The sequence below is a fragment of the Muscardinus avellanarius genome, assembly GCF_963383645.1.
Source record: "Muscardinus avellanarius genome assembly, chromosome: 8".
In the NCBI taxonomy this organism is placed as follows: domain Eukaryota; kingdom Metazoa; phylum Chordata; class Mammalia; order Rodentia; family Gliridae; genus Muscardinus; species Muscardinus avellanarius.
In genome coordinates, this window is record NC_137794.1 from 46,278,355 (window position 1) to 46,294,583 (window position 16,229).

The window sequence follows — 16,229 nt, forward strand, 5'->3', positions numbered from 1 at the left end:
GCAGTATTCATGCTTAAGTGGTACTTTCAGAATTAGAATTTTCTTTGCCAGCTCCTCTGGACATCTCATTAAGTGTTTCCAGCAATACAGGGTAGTTTTGTCCTTAAATATGACCCTTTAAAGAATCCTGTGAGTAAACCGCAGGGTAAGAAGTCATGTAACATGAAACTAAAGTAAGTATGAAACATCAAATAATGGCATCATGCCATGCTCTTAATGTTTAAAGGATGAAAAAATTCCTGAGAAGTGCATCCTTTTTTAGGTTTGCTAAATTAATATTATCATTTCCCAGCAGTGATTCATGGAAATAATTTCATTGAATCAAATAGGATTGTAGAAGCTTACAGTAATAAGCATAAGAAGGACAAAATTTGGCCTCCATGGAAAACTTTCAGCTTCCATCCTACATGTACAGGGTTTGAAATTGGGGAGTGCTTAGCCATTAGCACTTAAATAGTTGAATGTTATATGTCTCCTTTGATGATGAAGGCTCAGTTAAAACTGTGTTTTGGCACTCTGGTAGATGAATCAAAAACCTACTTAAAGTTGGTATAGCCCATACTAAATGTCACATTGTACTGGCTGGCATACATTTATCACTTCATTTCCTGGTACAGTAAACAACTCATAACTCACTGGTTAACTTGATTGACAGCAGCCTTGGGCATTTCTTAGCACTCATATACTGTAATGCATGGAGTCAAACTCTCATGGTAATTGGCTTCAACAACAACAATAATAATAGAAATAATAATCCTAGAGTTAATTTAGAGGGGAAAAAGGTGAAATATGAAGTTAATAAACTATGGGAATTTCTCATTTGAGTACAAGTAACAGGTTTAATAGCTTTCTCGAAGTATTGAGATCACTCAATTGAACATCTGCTTTCCAGCTGTGCATATTGATATATTACCAGGTTTTTATTCCTTTCTACTCTAAATGTATTCATAAGTTTTTAGAAGTTTCCCTACCTGACTTTTTGACAATGCCTTGATTGTGAAAGATATAAAAATGTCAAAAATTCTGTAGGCCATATTATGCTCAGGATATTATTTTTCAATTGACTTTAAAGACATATGCCCATGAACAATTAAACCATTCTCCAATCACACCTTGTTCCAGCTGGAATCAGAGAATTAAAAGGAAATAAGCCCTCATAATTTACTTATTGCTTGAGTTCCTATGATTTCCTGACTGTTAATAGGTTCTTATTAAATTATTCTATCCATAGAAAAGTTATAGTGTACATTTCTTGAACTTCTGATGTTGGCTCTTTGATATTAAATTTAGTTTATTTCTTCTTTTATAATAATTAATATACTGAGTAGCTGCTTTCAAAAAATTCCATTAGATGAAGATTAGGTTATTGTAGACTTGTTAAATCCCAAGCCAAATCTTAGACAGTTTAGTTATAAACTACCACACTGAAATAATCTGTACTAAAATAAGTAAGAAATCCTAATCAAAATGGATGTGACCCAATATCTTGTCTAATGGGGCAACATAAAATGTATTCTCCCATTTCAACAACAACAAAAAAAATCACAAATAAGATTTTATCTTCTTCCAATCAGCCTTTATCATTACTGTCACCATAGCAACTAAATAGCTCAGAGTTGCAACCTAAACAGGGGACCAAATAAGATGAGCTTATGAGCCGCTGCATGATCAGTGTTCATAAAAGAGCAATTCAAAAACGCTCTAGTCATACCCACAGAGGAAAAGCCTGTAGTCTCTCTTTCCCTGACCAAAAGTATGGTTAATAAAAATATTTCACCATGTTCTAGGCTTTATAGATTAAACAGCTTAAGAAGTGGAATGGTGTAACCTGGAGGGACCATGTACTCATCATGGGCCCAGGATTCACCTCACAATGGCAGTGTGCTAGCTTGCAAAGTAATCTACAACTGAAGATGATATTTATTGATTGATTGGTTTAATTTTATTAAATGACACTAAAGAAACATGGATTGCTTTTTTTCTCCCTAACAATGTATGCCATTAGGTGAATGTTGTATATGAGAGTGTAAAGTAGGACAGAATTGGACTGCTCAGGAAAATGAGTACTATAAATAAGAGACCCTTGAGCCACCACAGCTTTCCAGATTCCTTAAAGAATGCTGCAATTTGTGAAATAAACTCACAATTCTCTAATTCATTGTAATTCAGACAGCGTACATTCATGGTTATCTACATGTGTTAAGTGCATATCTGAAAACTTTTAATAATAATAACTATAAATTATAATAGTTTATTGTTTTTATATACTCACAGTGTATCACATTACTTGTACTAAATCTTTTAACTCGTATTAAAATTTTTCTGTTTTACAAATATGCAAGTCCATTCATTGAGAGAATAAGTACTAAGATAGAACTTCGATGCAACCACTCTGATACAAAACTTGATTTTAACCAGTTAGTCCTGGTTAAATATTTTTTGCTATCTTCAGAAGCCTGAATAGTATGATTAAAAGTACAATTTCATGTATATTTCTTTTTTTTAATTTTTTATTGGTGCATTATATTCATACATCATATTGGGGTAAAAAACTTGTGTGTGCATACATGGACACATCACTGATTTAACCCACACCCAGTTCCCACCCCATTCCCTTCCATCCCTCCTTCCCTTGCTTAGTTTAGTAGTTGACTTCGATATGTTTAAGTACATTGTGTGTTTTAGAGATTTTTCTTCTTCCCCCCTCTTTTCTCCTCCTTTAGGTTGTCTTGTTTGCTCCTCCATAGGATTTTCTTTTTCATCTAGAGTTCCTCCTATGACCCATTTCTTCCTAGCTCTCACATATTAGGGAAAGCATCTGATGTCTTATTTTTGTGACTGACTAATCTCACTTAGCATAATGTCCTCCAGTTCCATCCATTTCCCTGAAAATGACATAATTGAGTTTTTTAAATGGCTGAGTAAAAGTCCATTGTGTACATATCCTACAGTTTTGTAATTCATTCATCTGTTGATGGACATCTTGGCTGGTTCCATAGTTTGGCTATGGTGAATTGTGCAGCTATGAACATAGATACACATGCATTAGTCTGGTAGTTTGGTTTCCTATTTTTTGGGTAGATACCCAGAAGTGGTATAGCTGGATCAAATGGTAGATCCATTCCCATTCTTCTGAGAATTCTCCATACTGTTTTCCAAAGTGATTGCACTAATTTGCAATCCCACCAACAATGTCTTAGAGTTCCCACTTCTCCACATCCTCGCCAGCATCTGTTGATGTATATTTCTTGATCTATTTTCATCACTATTTTTTGAGTATTCAGTCCATTTTGTCTGTGCCTTCTTCATGTTAAACATATCTAATTTAAGTTGTGTGTCTTTACATCATTCTTGGCAAAGTTAAATTTGGTCACTTTCTATATCATATTTATTATTGCTATTGTTATTGTTGCTGTTATTATTATTATTATTAGTAGTAGTAGTAGTAGTATTAGTATTTGGGCACTGAGGATTGAACCCAAGGACATTCTACTTCCAAGTTATACCCTAGGATTATTTATTTATTTATTTATTTATTTATTTATTTATTTATTTATTTGGTGGTACTAGAGTTCCTGGAAACCCTTCTACCTCTGGGCTACACTCACAGTACCTATTTTTATTTTTACTTTTTTATTTGGAAACAGGGTCCCTTAAGCCAGCGCGGCTGGCTTCAAACCTGCATGATCCTCCTGTCTCCACCTCCCAAACGCAGGGATTACAAGCGTGGGCCGCCACGCCTGGCAACTTTTTAAAATTTTGATATGGTGTCTCCCTACATTGCAGTGTCAGCCACCCTGAGATCCACTTGTCCCAGCCTTCCAGGAACAAGTATTCCAGGCATACACTGCCATACTAGGGTACAATAATCTTATATTTTTAAATGGTAGATTTTGAATTTCTGTGATTTCTGTTATCTATACTACATATTCAATACTTAACATATGCAACCTGATATCATACTTTACCTCCCTAAAGATGGCCAAAATTTCCCTCTCTCTACCTTTCAGAGAACAAACTTACTGACGGAAAGGAGATTGTAGGCTGGGTCATTTAAGTGTTCCGGGGCCAGAGGGTTTGCCCAGGATGTAATTAAAAGTCACTGAAATTTTGGTGATGAGAGCCCATTCAAGGAGCAGGTTCTCTTGGTAAGTCTTAGCACAAATAGGAAAGAAGCAAGCAGGCCAAAAGTAGCCTCATTCCAGCTCTGCATACTGTGTAACAAGAAAACAATACCCAAGAGTCAGGTGTGCACCAGTGTATCTCCAACAGGCAAATTACAGGTACTTCTCTGTGGTTGACTGAGGACTAAAGATGACAGAGCCACTGGAGACTCTACAAAAACAAGAGATCTCTCCTAACCTGGTGGGAAATCATAAGAACAATGAAGAGTCTAGTTACACGCTGTAGTTATGTTACTATGATAATACAAATGAAGTTGAATTGCTTCTCTACAAATTTCTAGACACATTCTCAAGCTCTTTATAGTCAACATTGTTCTTTCTCCCTTGAACATCAACCAAGATAATTTTTTTTTTTTGGTGGTACTAGGGTTCCTGGAAACCCTTCTACCTCTGGGCTACACTCCCAGACCTACTTTTATATTTATTTTTTATTTGGAAACAGGGTCTCTTAAGCCAGTACGGCTGGCTTTGAACCTGAGGGATCCTCCTGTGTCAGCCTCCCAAGCTCGGGGATTACACGTGTGCACCACCATCCCTGGCAAGATAAATTTTTTATGGTACTGGTGGGGACGGAGCCCAGAGGCATTCTATCCCCAAGCTATACCCCTTGCCCGATTTTTTATTCTTTATTTTGAAACAGGGTCTCACTGAGTTGCAAAGGGCCTCACTAGGTAGCCGAGGCTGTCCGTGAACTGCGATCCTCCTATCTCAGCCTCCCAAATGCTGGGATTACAATTGTGTGCCACCATGCCCAGCTCAAGATAGATTTTATTCAAAATAATGAAGAAACTCATGTTTTTATCTATTTTTTAAAATTATTTATGGTTACTATGGATTGAACTCAGAGACATTCTACTTTTGAGCTACATCCCCCAGCCCGATTTTATTTGGAAACAAGGTTTCTCTAGGTTGAAGAGAGTCTCACTACTTGTTGAGGCTATCCTCAAAGCTGTAAATCTTGCTGTCTCAGCTTCCCAAGTATTTGGATTACAGTCATGCACCACTATGCCAGGTTCATGTTTTTACTTTAAAATGGTTAACTTCTGCCTGATTAAAAGAAAGATACTGGAGAATTGCTAAGCTATTGTATTCCAGTAATGGTAATGGTAAGGCCTTATCATAGAAAGAGGATCAGCCCTTCCAGAATCAACATCAGTATCTGAAATGTAGATAAATGATGAGAAGTTACATTTCATTAAGTCACAGAAAAGAAAATTTCTTTTGTAACTAAAGAAATGAAGTACAAAGAGTTCATGTAATTATAATACAGTGTGACAAGTTTCATGCTAAATATGTAAGTACAGGGTAATGTACTCTAAAAGAGCTGGTATTTCAGCCAGAATGGAGTTAGGAGCCAAAGATGGTCAGGAATGGCTTCTTGATCAATGTGATGTCTCAGCTGAGTTTTGAATGATGAAAAGAATTTGCCATACTGGGTAGATAAGAGAGAAGATATTCCACACAAAAAAATCCAACGTGGTACTGTGGAGGATGCTAGCAGTTAAGCTTGACTTGCTATAAAAGTTCATGGATCAGAACAGTGAAGTCAGCAGACTTTGGCAGACACCAGACCATGAGCAGATTTGGCTAGGCCTTGGAGTTTGAATTTTATCCTAAAGGCATTGGTGAGCCACAAAGGAGTTGTAAGCAGTAGAATAACAGCTCTTTAGGTTTTTCAGAGGTTTGAATTTTTAATTTATCTTTCAGCAAGTATAATACAGAAAACATTGGAAGCCAAGCCAGCCTGGGGCCTAGAAGACTGACTGATCACAATAATTCAGATGAGAAATGATGCAGCTGACAGAAGAGGGAAGCCATGGGAGTTTAAAAAAAAAGTCATGCATTTGAGTATAATAGAGTCAAAATTGATGAGACTCAGTTACTATTAGAGAGAGAGAGAGAGAGAGAGAGAGAGAGAGAGAGAGAGAGAAGAAGAAGAAGAAGAAGAAGAAGAAGAAGAAGAAGAAGAAGAAGAAGAAGAAGAAGAAAAAGAAGAAGAAGGAGGAGGAGGAGGAGGAGGAGGAGGAGGAAGGGGAAGCAACAGACTGAGAAGAACATGAGTGTGAAGGCAAATTTATCCTGGGATACAAGGTTTTTCTGGATCCTTGGGTATTTAGATCTTAATCTGTACTACAACTTGTGTAGCGGTGGAGAAATTTTGCTGTGTGAAAATGAAGTACCTGGTTGTAGTGATGGTGATGATTGATGCATTCTAAGAATTGCTAGCATGGTTAGCAAGGAGGGATTGCAGTTTCTGCCAAAGGAAAAAAAAAAGAAAAAAGAAAAAAGAAAGAAAAAAAGGTGAACTAGACAGGGTGTGGTGCTACACACCTGTAATCCCAGTACTTGGGAGACTCAGACAGACAGGAGGATATCAGTATTGAGGTTATTGAGGCACTCAGAAACTTAATGAGACCCTGTTTCAAAATAAAATATAATAGGGTTGGGTATAAGTCAGAGGTAGAATGTCCCTGAGTTAGATCCCCATTACCAAATAAACAAATAAAAACACAAACTAGAAAGGTAAATATTGCATTATTTTAATACTTTTCTTTTTTAATTTAATTTTTTATATTTTTTGTTGGTGCATTGCAGTTATACATCTTAATGGAGTACAAGATGGTAGAAGCATACATGCACACATCACTCATTTATCCCTTCCTTGATTCCCACTCCATTCCTTTCCTCCTTTCTCCTTTTCTTGTTTGGCTTAGTGATTGACATTTTTTTTTCTTTCTTTTTTGGTGGTGGTACTGGTGTTCCTGGAAACCCTTCTACCTCCAGGATACACTCTCAGACACCTACTTTTTATATTTTTATTTGGATACAGCGTCTCTTAAGCCAGCACAGCTGGCTTCGAACCTGGGTGATCCTCCTGTTTCCACCTCCCAAGCGTGGGGATTTCAAGTGTGTGCCACCATGCCTGGCCCAAGTGATTGACTTTTATATGTTTGGGAGACTGACCCTACAGGCAGTATTGAACTAGTAGTTTATATCTTGCAAAGAGTCTTAGCCTTGTTATTGTTCAAAAACATAATTTTAAATGTCTTTTTCTTCTCTGCTAGATTTCTCAAGGTATGGTATTGTCTTACAACCCAGTATCTCTGAAAGAGAACAAAAAAGAGCCTGTTGTAAGTTTAAAGGAAGTCTTCTCTGAGGTGGTGAACTAAACTCATTGCATAGTAGTGTTATTGGTATACCTCAGCATTCTTGAAGCTATAATCTAAAGATTAACCTTATAACCTAGATGAAAGAAAATCTGTTTTCTTATGGTTTCAGGTTCAGTTCGAGTGAGGCCAGGGCTGTGGATCTAAGAGCAACAGGTAGTGGGAAAAGGGACAGTGCATGGGCTGTGCTCTTATCATGGAGTCTGGAAGCAGGAGAGCAAGTTGGGGAGGGGGCCATATGTATAATTTCCAAGTCTGCTCCCAGGTACACCCATTTACCTGCTGGGTACCACCCAGGTAAATCCATTACAATGGATTTATTCACTTCTGGGATTAAAATCCTCATGACTCAGCAATACCAACCCTAAATATTTAGTAAATGAACTCTAAATATTAGTAAATGAGCTTTTTGGGATTTTTTTTTTTTTTTGCCAGTACTAGAGATTGAACCCAGCGGGATTCTGCCTCCAACCTACATCCACAACCCAATTTTTTATTCTTCATTTGAAACAGAGTTTCAAATAAAGCCTCACTAAGTAGCTGAGGCTGTCCATGAACCGAGATCCTCCTATCTCAGCCTCCCGAATGTTGGGATTACAAGCACGTACCACCACGCCTGGCTCAATATTTTATATCTACTATAAAAACATGGCATTTCCAAGTTGTAATTATTCACAAAACAAGTATTTGCTGCACATCTACAGTATACTAGAATATGCTCTAGGAACTAAAGATATAGTATTGAACAAAACAAATGAAAATCTTTGCCTTCATGGAAAGTTGAGGCCCCTCTTGCTTGCTGGCTGTCTTGTACTCTTCTTCTCTTCTGCCTTCTTCCATGGGACGATGCATTGTGGTGGCCCTTGCCAGAGGGCAGCAGGGACCTTTATAATAGACTTCCCAGCCTCCAGAACAGTAAGAAAAGCTTTTCTTTTCTTACTAATTATCCATTCCGAAGTCTTAATGTTATACAACACCAAGTGGACTAAGATAAGGCCCACCCCTATTAGAAAGGACAATCTGCTTTCCTGAGTCTACTGACTCAAATATGAATCTCTCTCAGAAACATTTTTCAGAAAAACTTAAGATAATGTTTGAAAAATTTTCTGGGTATCCCATGACCCAGCAAATTTAAACATAAAATTTACCATCCTTCTCAACCTGAAACCAATATACATTTTCCTTAGTCTTTAATAAATCTACACTAAGACAATACCATGGTCCTAGTTTCTAACTTTGACTAGCATGATACGATTATCCTGCTTGCAATCTTAAATGCACTAACTCATTTTTTATAACAGAAAGTAAAATTAGCTGAAAAATGCTTACTCTCTTTTTTAAATGCCATAGATTAAAAATCATAGTGTCTTTAACAATGCTAACTATATTTAAGTTCTAAAATATAAAAATCAGTAATTTTATATTCCATGACAAGACACTGAGAAGAAAATAATATTTGCTCATAAATTGGTATGTAATAAAAATATAGCCATTTTTCCTCTCAAGAAAGTGATTAACTGTATCCAAATCTCAAAGTTTGACTAACTGAGAGAATTTTTCTTTTACCATTGTCACACATGGATGCTTTAGAAAGGTGATACGTGCTACAGCTGTTCACATCATGTTTGGAACATCATATGAGAGGGATAAGACACTTTATATATTCATTGAGGGTAGTTTTGGCAGAGATATTATGTTCACAAAAGACAAATTTATATCTAGATTAAGTATCTACTTCATTAAAAAAAGTATTGCCATTTCCATAATGGAATCAGTTTTTATTTACTATCATTGGTAACAAAATGAATAGTTTTGCTTTACTATTTCCTAAGGTAGGAGCAGTTCTAGTGCCTTCAACTTGGCCTCTCCCACCATACTGGCCCTCTTTACATGGATCAGGGTACCAGTATCGGGATTCTGCCAAATATTGGGCATATCTATTCCAAGTTTGCATAACAGACTTGGGAATAACCACAGAATTTTTGTTTTGTTTTGTTTTGTTGGGGGAGGCAGCATAACTACTGTGAGATGGGCTGAGGTGAAACTCCACTGACTACCTGACATCCGAAAGCCCCTATTCTGTCTGGTGGACAACATTGATATTTTGAGTCTCCTAAAAATTATGAAATTTGGGGAAGGCTGAGAGAAAATTGATATTTTTGACAGTGTACAGAAATAGTCTTTCAAGGGAATCTGGCCTTCTCATTAATCAAGGAGTTTGAAGTTTGAAAGATAGCTAATTCTGGTAAGTGAGAGGTCATAACTTACTACTTTTATCATTCATGTTAGACTTTTGTTCATATGACCTAGAACTTTACTGCCTTTATCAATACAGTAAATATATAATAGGTTTCATTTCTAAACCCACCATGATTGACTAGCCAACACCAGGCATATGTGGGAGTCATATTATTCAAACTATCGCCTTGACTCTGCTTTGCATTATGGTCGCCACTTTCATCTTGTCTCCATCTAGTAGATGAGTGCCACCACTTGGCCCCAGCTACTCCAGTATTCAATGACTCCCATTATATCTTCGTTTCTCCACTTAGTGACAGGAGTTCCCGTTATCAGGTCTAGTCCACAGAGAAGAACAAGGAAAGAGCTCCTTAAGGATTCCAGGACTCCTCTCACAATTGTACTTCCTATATTAGTATTAAATAGTATGTTTTTATTTTATTTTATTTTATTTTATTTTATTATTTATTTTTGTGGTACTGGGGTTCCTGGAAGCCCTTCTACCTCCGGGGTACACTCACAGACTTTTCTTTTTAATATTTTTTATTTGGAAACAGAGTCTCTTACGCCAGCGAGGCAGGCTCCGAACCAGCACGATCCTCCTGTCTCCTCCTCCCAAGTGCGGGGATTACAAACGTGCGCCACCACGCCCGGCAACAGTATGTTTTTTAGACATTCCAAATGTGAGCAAGATAGGTGAGAAGGATGAGAAAGATCCTCACTAACATTCCAATATCCCTAAGTCTTTCTATCAGTTTCTTAAAAGCACAAAGATCTAGGGTTTGCAATTCAGACATTTTCTGTCATCTACTGGTCAAATTTTCAGCCAACCAACCAACCTGTTAAAATCCTTTTTAATTTCTTGAGATGTAGCATTGAATGCAGAATTTCTGCTTAATGAGTTCCTGTCAATAAATTTGTCTCTGTACAACATAGAAAACCCAATTAAATCACATGGAGTATAGTGTATCTCTTCGTGGTTACACTTCTAAGTTTATCTCCAGTAACCTATTAAGACTTGAGTCTAATTATAAGTCTAGAAGCAAATAGGGGTGGGGAAGTTGGGTCCTGAGGAGGCACAGTATTATCTTGCATGGCAGTGCCCTGAGAGAGGGTGATTATAGTTTCCTCTAGCGATGCAAGGTTAATCCATTTAGACTATACTCGAGAAGCCATTTCAATGGAGTTGGAGATGATAGTCCCATTGGGAGTGAGGATCCTAACTGAGTCAAGAAAATATTCATCAGGGCTGAGCGTGGAGGAATATGCTTGTAATTCCAGTACTTGGGAGGCTGAGACCAGAGGATTGCAAGTTTGTGAACAGTATCAGCAGCTTAGCAAGAATCTGTTTAAAAATAAAAAGTAAATTATGTCCAGGCATGTGGCTTGGAAGTAGAATGCCCCTGGTTCAATCTCCAATACAAAAAGAAAAAGAGAGAAAGAAAATATAACCCACCAAATGCTGGATGCATCTAGGTCACTATCTCTATAATTTACATTATGATATCAGACTATAGTGTACCAAAAAAAGTAAAAAAAAGAAAGGAAAAATATATTCTTTAGAATTTATAGATTCAATGTCCCCAGCTTTATCAAGGTGTTCTCGTACTTTTACATTTCAGCTTTTAAGATCCTATCAATTTCCAACGGATGTGACTAAACATACTTCCTATTTCAGTCTGCAGACTTGAGAACCAGTGGTGTAAGTTCCAGTCCAAAATATAGCAAAATTGAAACCAAATAATAGTCAGGTTTTCAGTCTAATTTTAAAGGTCAGAAAAGACCAATATCCCAGCTAAATTCAGTCAGACAGAAGCAGCTCCCTCAGACTTGGCCTCTTGGTTCTATTCAAGTTACAACTGAGTCTATGATCTCTACCCACATTATGGAGGCTGATCTGCATTATTCAGTCTATGGATCCTACTGCTAGTCTCATCCAGAAACACTCTCATATACACATCTGAAATATGTTTGGCCAAATGTTTATGCATCCTTGGTTCCATTCAAGACAACACAGACACACATAATCAACAATCTTGCTGAACTTTTTTCTAGCTTAGAACTGGTATGCCTCTAAAAAAGGCCTATCCAAATAGCTCTAATATTCAGTAAGAATAGAGTTTGTTGCAGAGCTAATATGTAATTTGGAGCCAGCATTACTTAAAGTAACAGTATGAACTACATTGATAAAGTTAGAGAGAGGGTCTCAGCTTTTTAGTGTACCTTCTATAACTGAGATCCCAGGGAAGGACAGAATGAAGTAGGGGATCAGGAAGATGTTGCAAGCGTACTCCATGGGAGGCAATGACAATAATCTGTCATGCATATTACCTACTAGAGAAGGTCATCTCTTTCTATATTTGATGCTGAATATACTATGCAAAATGCAGCTAAAAATATCTTTGATTTTAACACAGGAAGAATGGACATGAATCCACATAGTTGTTGTAGAAAATATAGTACCATAACCTTTTCAATGCCTATCTTGTTGTTACATTTGCTACCTTATTGACACCAACCTCTGTTGGATAATCTACCGACAGATGGCCAGGGTTACCTTGTATGCTTTCCTGTCCCTTGCTTATTTGAGAATCATTTGGCTGAATGCTTCTGAGGCAGCAAAATTTAGCTGAAGATGTTTTGGTTCACTGTTTCCAAGAATAATTTTTAGTTTTATCTTGATTTTTTAATTCAGATTGATATATGACCCTAATTTTACTCAACCCAATTGTCAAACAATAAGGATGTGACAACTCTGTACAGTTTTAAGACAGGATGCTGTCATGTTGTCATTAGTAAACAGGAATATTTTAAAAGTTGGTTAAAACATTTTTTTTAAGATTAACTACTTTTGGAATTGTATGCAGTTATCAAATACTAGTTTAATACTAAAATTGTATTTCTGGCCAATATACAATTTGATCAAATGTACCATTTAGTTATAGATAAATGATAGCACTCAAATTTTTTTATCATATTTTTAATTATAGTAAATTATCCCCCTTACACTTGGATTAGATCCATCTAACATACAGGAATAATGGAGAAATTCAAAGCCAAAAACAGTTTAGGATTAAAACCCTATAATGAAACATTTGGCAGAACTCAGTTCATGCATGCTTTCAGAGCCTTGTAAAGAAATATCACAAGAATAATTTGAAAATATGGATTATAAGGTTTGAATTTTATATAATTTATCCTGGGGATTGTATTATTTTTATTCTAATGAAATATAAAAATTTTAGACCAAATTATATGTACAGAGATGATCATCACATTATATATTAAGATGGAAGTAAAAAGAAATTTTAATTATGGAATATTTGAATAAATTATATTAACATGATGAATATCATAAGTCATTTACATAATACTCCTAAAACATTTATAAATGAAGTAGTATCTGTAATTTCAACTATGTATATGTATATGCAAGAAAAAAGATACCAACAATATGTATTTGATAGTATGGTTACACAAGTTTCTTTTACATTTTTGTTGGATTCTTGCTAGATTTTTACAATGATACATGCTATGTAATTAGAAAAATAATCATAATGGTTTTAAAAATTAAAGCATAAAGAATATTCCAGTTGAACATTCTATACCTTCATAATTTCATTTTCATGGATAAATAGATTGATGTAGATAGAAAGATTTTCTGAGAAATATTTGCTTTGGAACAAGTCTTATTATGATATTATAATAATCTATAAAGATACCCTCTCTTATAACATTTTTAGAGATTGAAAGAGTAAATATTTCTCTTTTGAAGTACCCATAAGAATTAAGCAACACTCCTAGTTATTTAATCAACCTGTTATCTCAATATCTTCTAGACTTGAATGGCACCTGTACCAGAATAACAACAAAGAAAATAAACAAACATACAGCATTGTCTGAATCCATAAAAAACACACAGAGGAAATTGCTATTCCCCATGAAGTATCAAGTATAATAACAAAATCAGATATTATGACAATTTATGTAAAAATCTACAGTTAAAAAGTACCTACAAAGTGAAGATAGTTAGGTGATAAATTTATTCTAGTTACATTTATTTTGAGAGAATTGTGTTTCATATAAACTACTGATATATACTGAGAAATATGTATCAACATTATTTATTTCTTTTGTTATCTATCAGGTCAAGCAATGATCTTAATTCAGTCTTTTCATATAGAGAAGCACTTAATTTTTATCACATAATTCTTTATATCATATTTATGTCAGTGAAATTCAACAGCTTAAGCAGCACCAGGAAAAAATAAAGCTCTAATGTTGGATGATTCTTTAGTTTTTGTTCTCAGTGAAATTTATAAAAAGAACTGGGGGAAAAAATAAACCAAAGTTTCAACTACTTCTCTCTTTTAAGTATGTTTGATTCTAAATCTTAGTAGTTAAATTGGCAAAAAAAAATAGCTCTACAACTTTATAAGAGTAAAATAAACTATACTACACTTGAAAGTTTGAACACAAATAATTTTTCCAATTGAGGAAGTTTATAACATGATACTGTTCAAACAAAGTTTTTTTTTTAACTTTTTATTGGTGCATTGTAGTCATACATTTTAATGGAGTACAAGATGATGGAGTCATACATGCACACATCATCCAATTAGTCCTTACCCAATTCCTGCCCCATTCATACATGTATCTATGTATGAACATATACACACCCTTCTGATAGAGGACTAATAACTAGAATATTCAGAAAACTCCAGAAACTCAGTACAAAGAAAACAACCCCATCAAAAAATGAGCAAGGGAATTAAAAAGATACTTTATGAAAGAGGAAATTCAAGTGGCCGATAAATGCATGAAAACATGTTCAACATCATTAGCAATCAGAGAGATACAAATCAAAACTACCCTGAGATTTCACCTAACTCCAACTAGAATGTCAATCATTCAAAACACAAACACAACAGCAAATGCTGGCAAGGATGTGGAGAAGTGGGAACTCTAAAACATTGTTGGTGGTACTGCAAATTAGTGCAACCACTTTGAAAAACTGTAGGAAGGATCCTCAGAAGAATGGGAACTAACTTATCATATGATCAAGCAATACCACTTCTGGGTATCTACCCAAAAGAATGGAAACCAAACTACCAAACTAATGCATGTGTATCTATGTTCAAAGTCTCATTTTAAATCAGAGAGTTTCACAGCAATTTGGGGATCATACTGGTTCATTAGTCAAAAGAGTTTCATTGTTATTGATACCATCAAGGAAACTAAAAATATCAGTATGATTTACTCAATAACATAAAAAGTATTTTCTTTTCTATTTTTGATTGTTTGTTGGGTTAAGTATTTTTTCTTCTATAGATTTCTGAAATGAACTGGGTGTAGTAGCATATACCTATAATCTCAGTACTTGTGAGGTAAAGACAAGAATATGGGAGGCTGAAGGAAAACCTCAGTAATGTAGCAAGATTCTCAATAACCTAGCAAGATCCTGTTTCTAGATAAATAAATAAATACATAAATAAATACATAAACAAATAAATGGCTGGAGGTAGAGCTTGAAGTTATGCCCTTGATTCAATCCCCAGACTCAAAATCCCATAAATTAGATTTATGAAGTGATTTTTTTCTAAGTTATATAATCCTAGCAATTTATAATACCAATCAAATTTAGTGAAAGCAAAACCAACATGTTAAATGATATAAAAATATATTTATCAGCTGAAGTGAATTAGAACTTGAGATAAGATCTAACTGCTGAGGGACCTAGAGTCTGCTTGATGATTTTTGTTTCTCCTATTTAAGGGTAACTGGGAATGTTCTACTCCAAGCTACAGATCCAGATATTTTAAAATCTTATTTTAAAACATGGTCTCAGTAAGTTGCTGAGGGTCTCACTAAGATGCTGAAGCTGAAACCTGAGATCCTCCTGCCTCTGCCTTCCAAGTAATGTGATAACAGGAATGTACCATCACATCTGGCTTTGTTTTGCAAATCTTGTTTACTCTATTCAGTGCGGTTAATAAAAACTAAGTTCCACAAAATAAATTTTATCTCTCATTTCATTTATGAAAATCGGCTGTGAAATTAGCAAAAGAAGTTTGTTGCAGGATGAACTTGTGTCAAATCACATGATGACATAGTGGGTCATAAATCTTCTCTCTGAATATATCTGCCAAATTATAAAATTAACATGAACGCAGCACATTTATTAAGTACACAATTCTATCTGGTACTTCACTAATTTTTTCTCAAAGTGCTTGAGGTCTCCAACTGTCCTTATCAGGAAAAGGCTTAGCACAAACAAGTACCCACAGACATACTAGGAACTCCTACTCTCAATACAGTTGTTGCTAAGCAGGTATACAGTGAAGAGGATAGTACTGTATCAGGGGTGATGGAGGGAAGGATGTACTAGGAAGCAGTGATTGGCTGATGGAAAGTGGCCACCATCTCACATGGAAGTTGCCATTTACAAAGAACTGAAGGGTAGAGTAGGATCCCTGGCCGGAAGGTATGCAAGACATAGAGAAGGAAAGTTAGATGAGCCAGTGACAGAAGCCTTAACATATATAAATAATTTTAGTTACCATACACTGATACATCTTATTGGACACCAAAGTGGACTTGACTAGATACAAAGTTCAGTACCACAGAAAGCAAGTAGTTG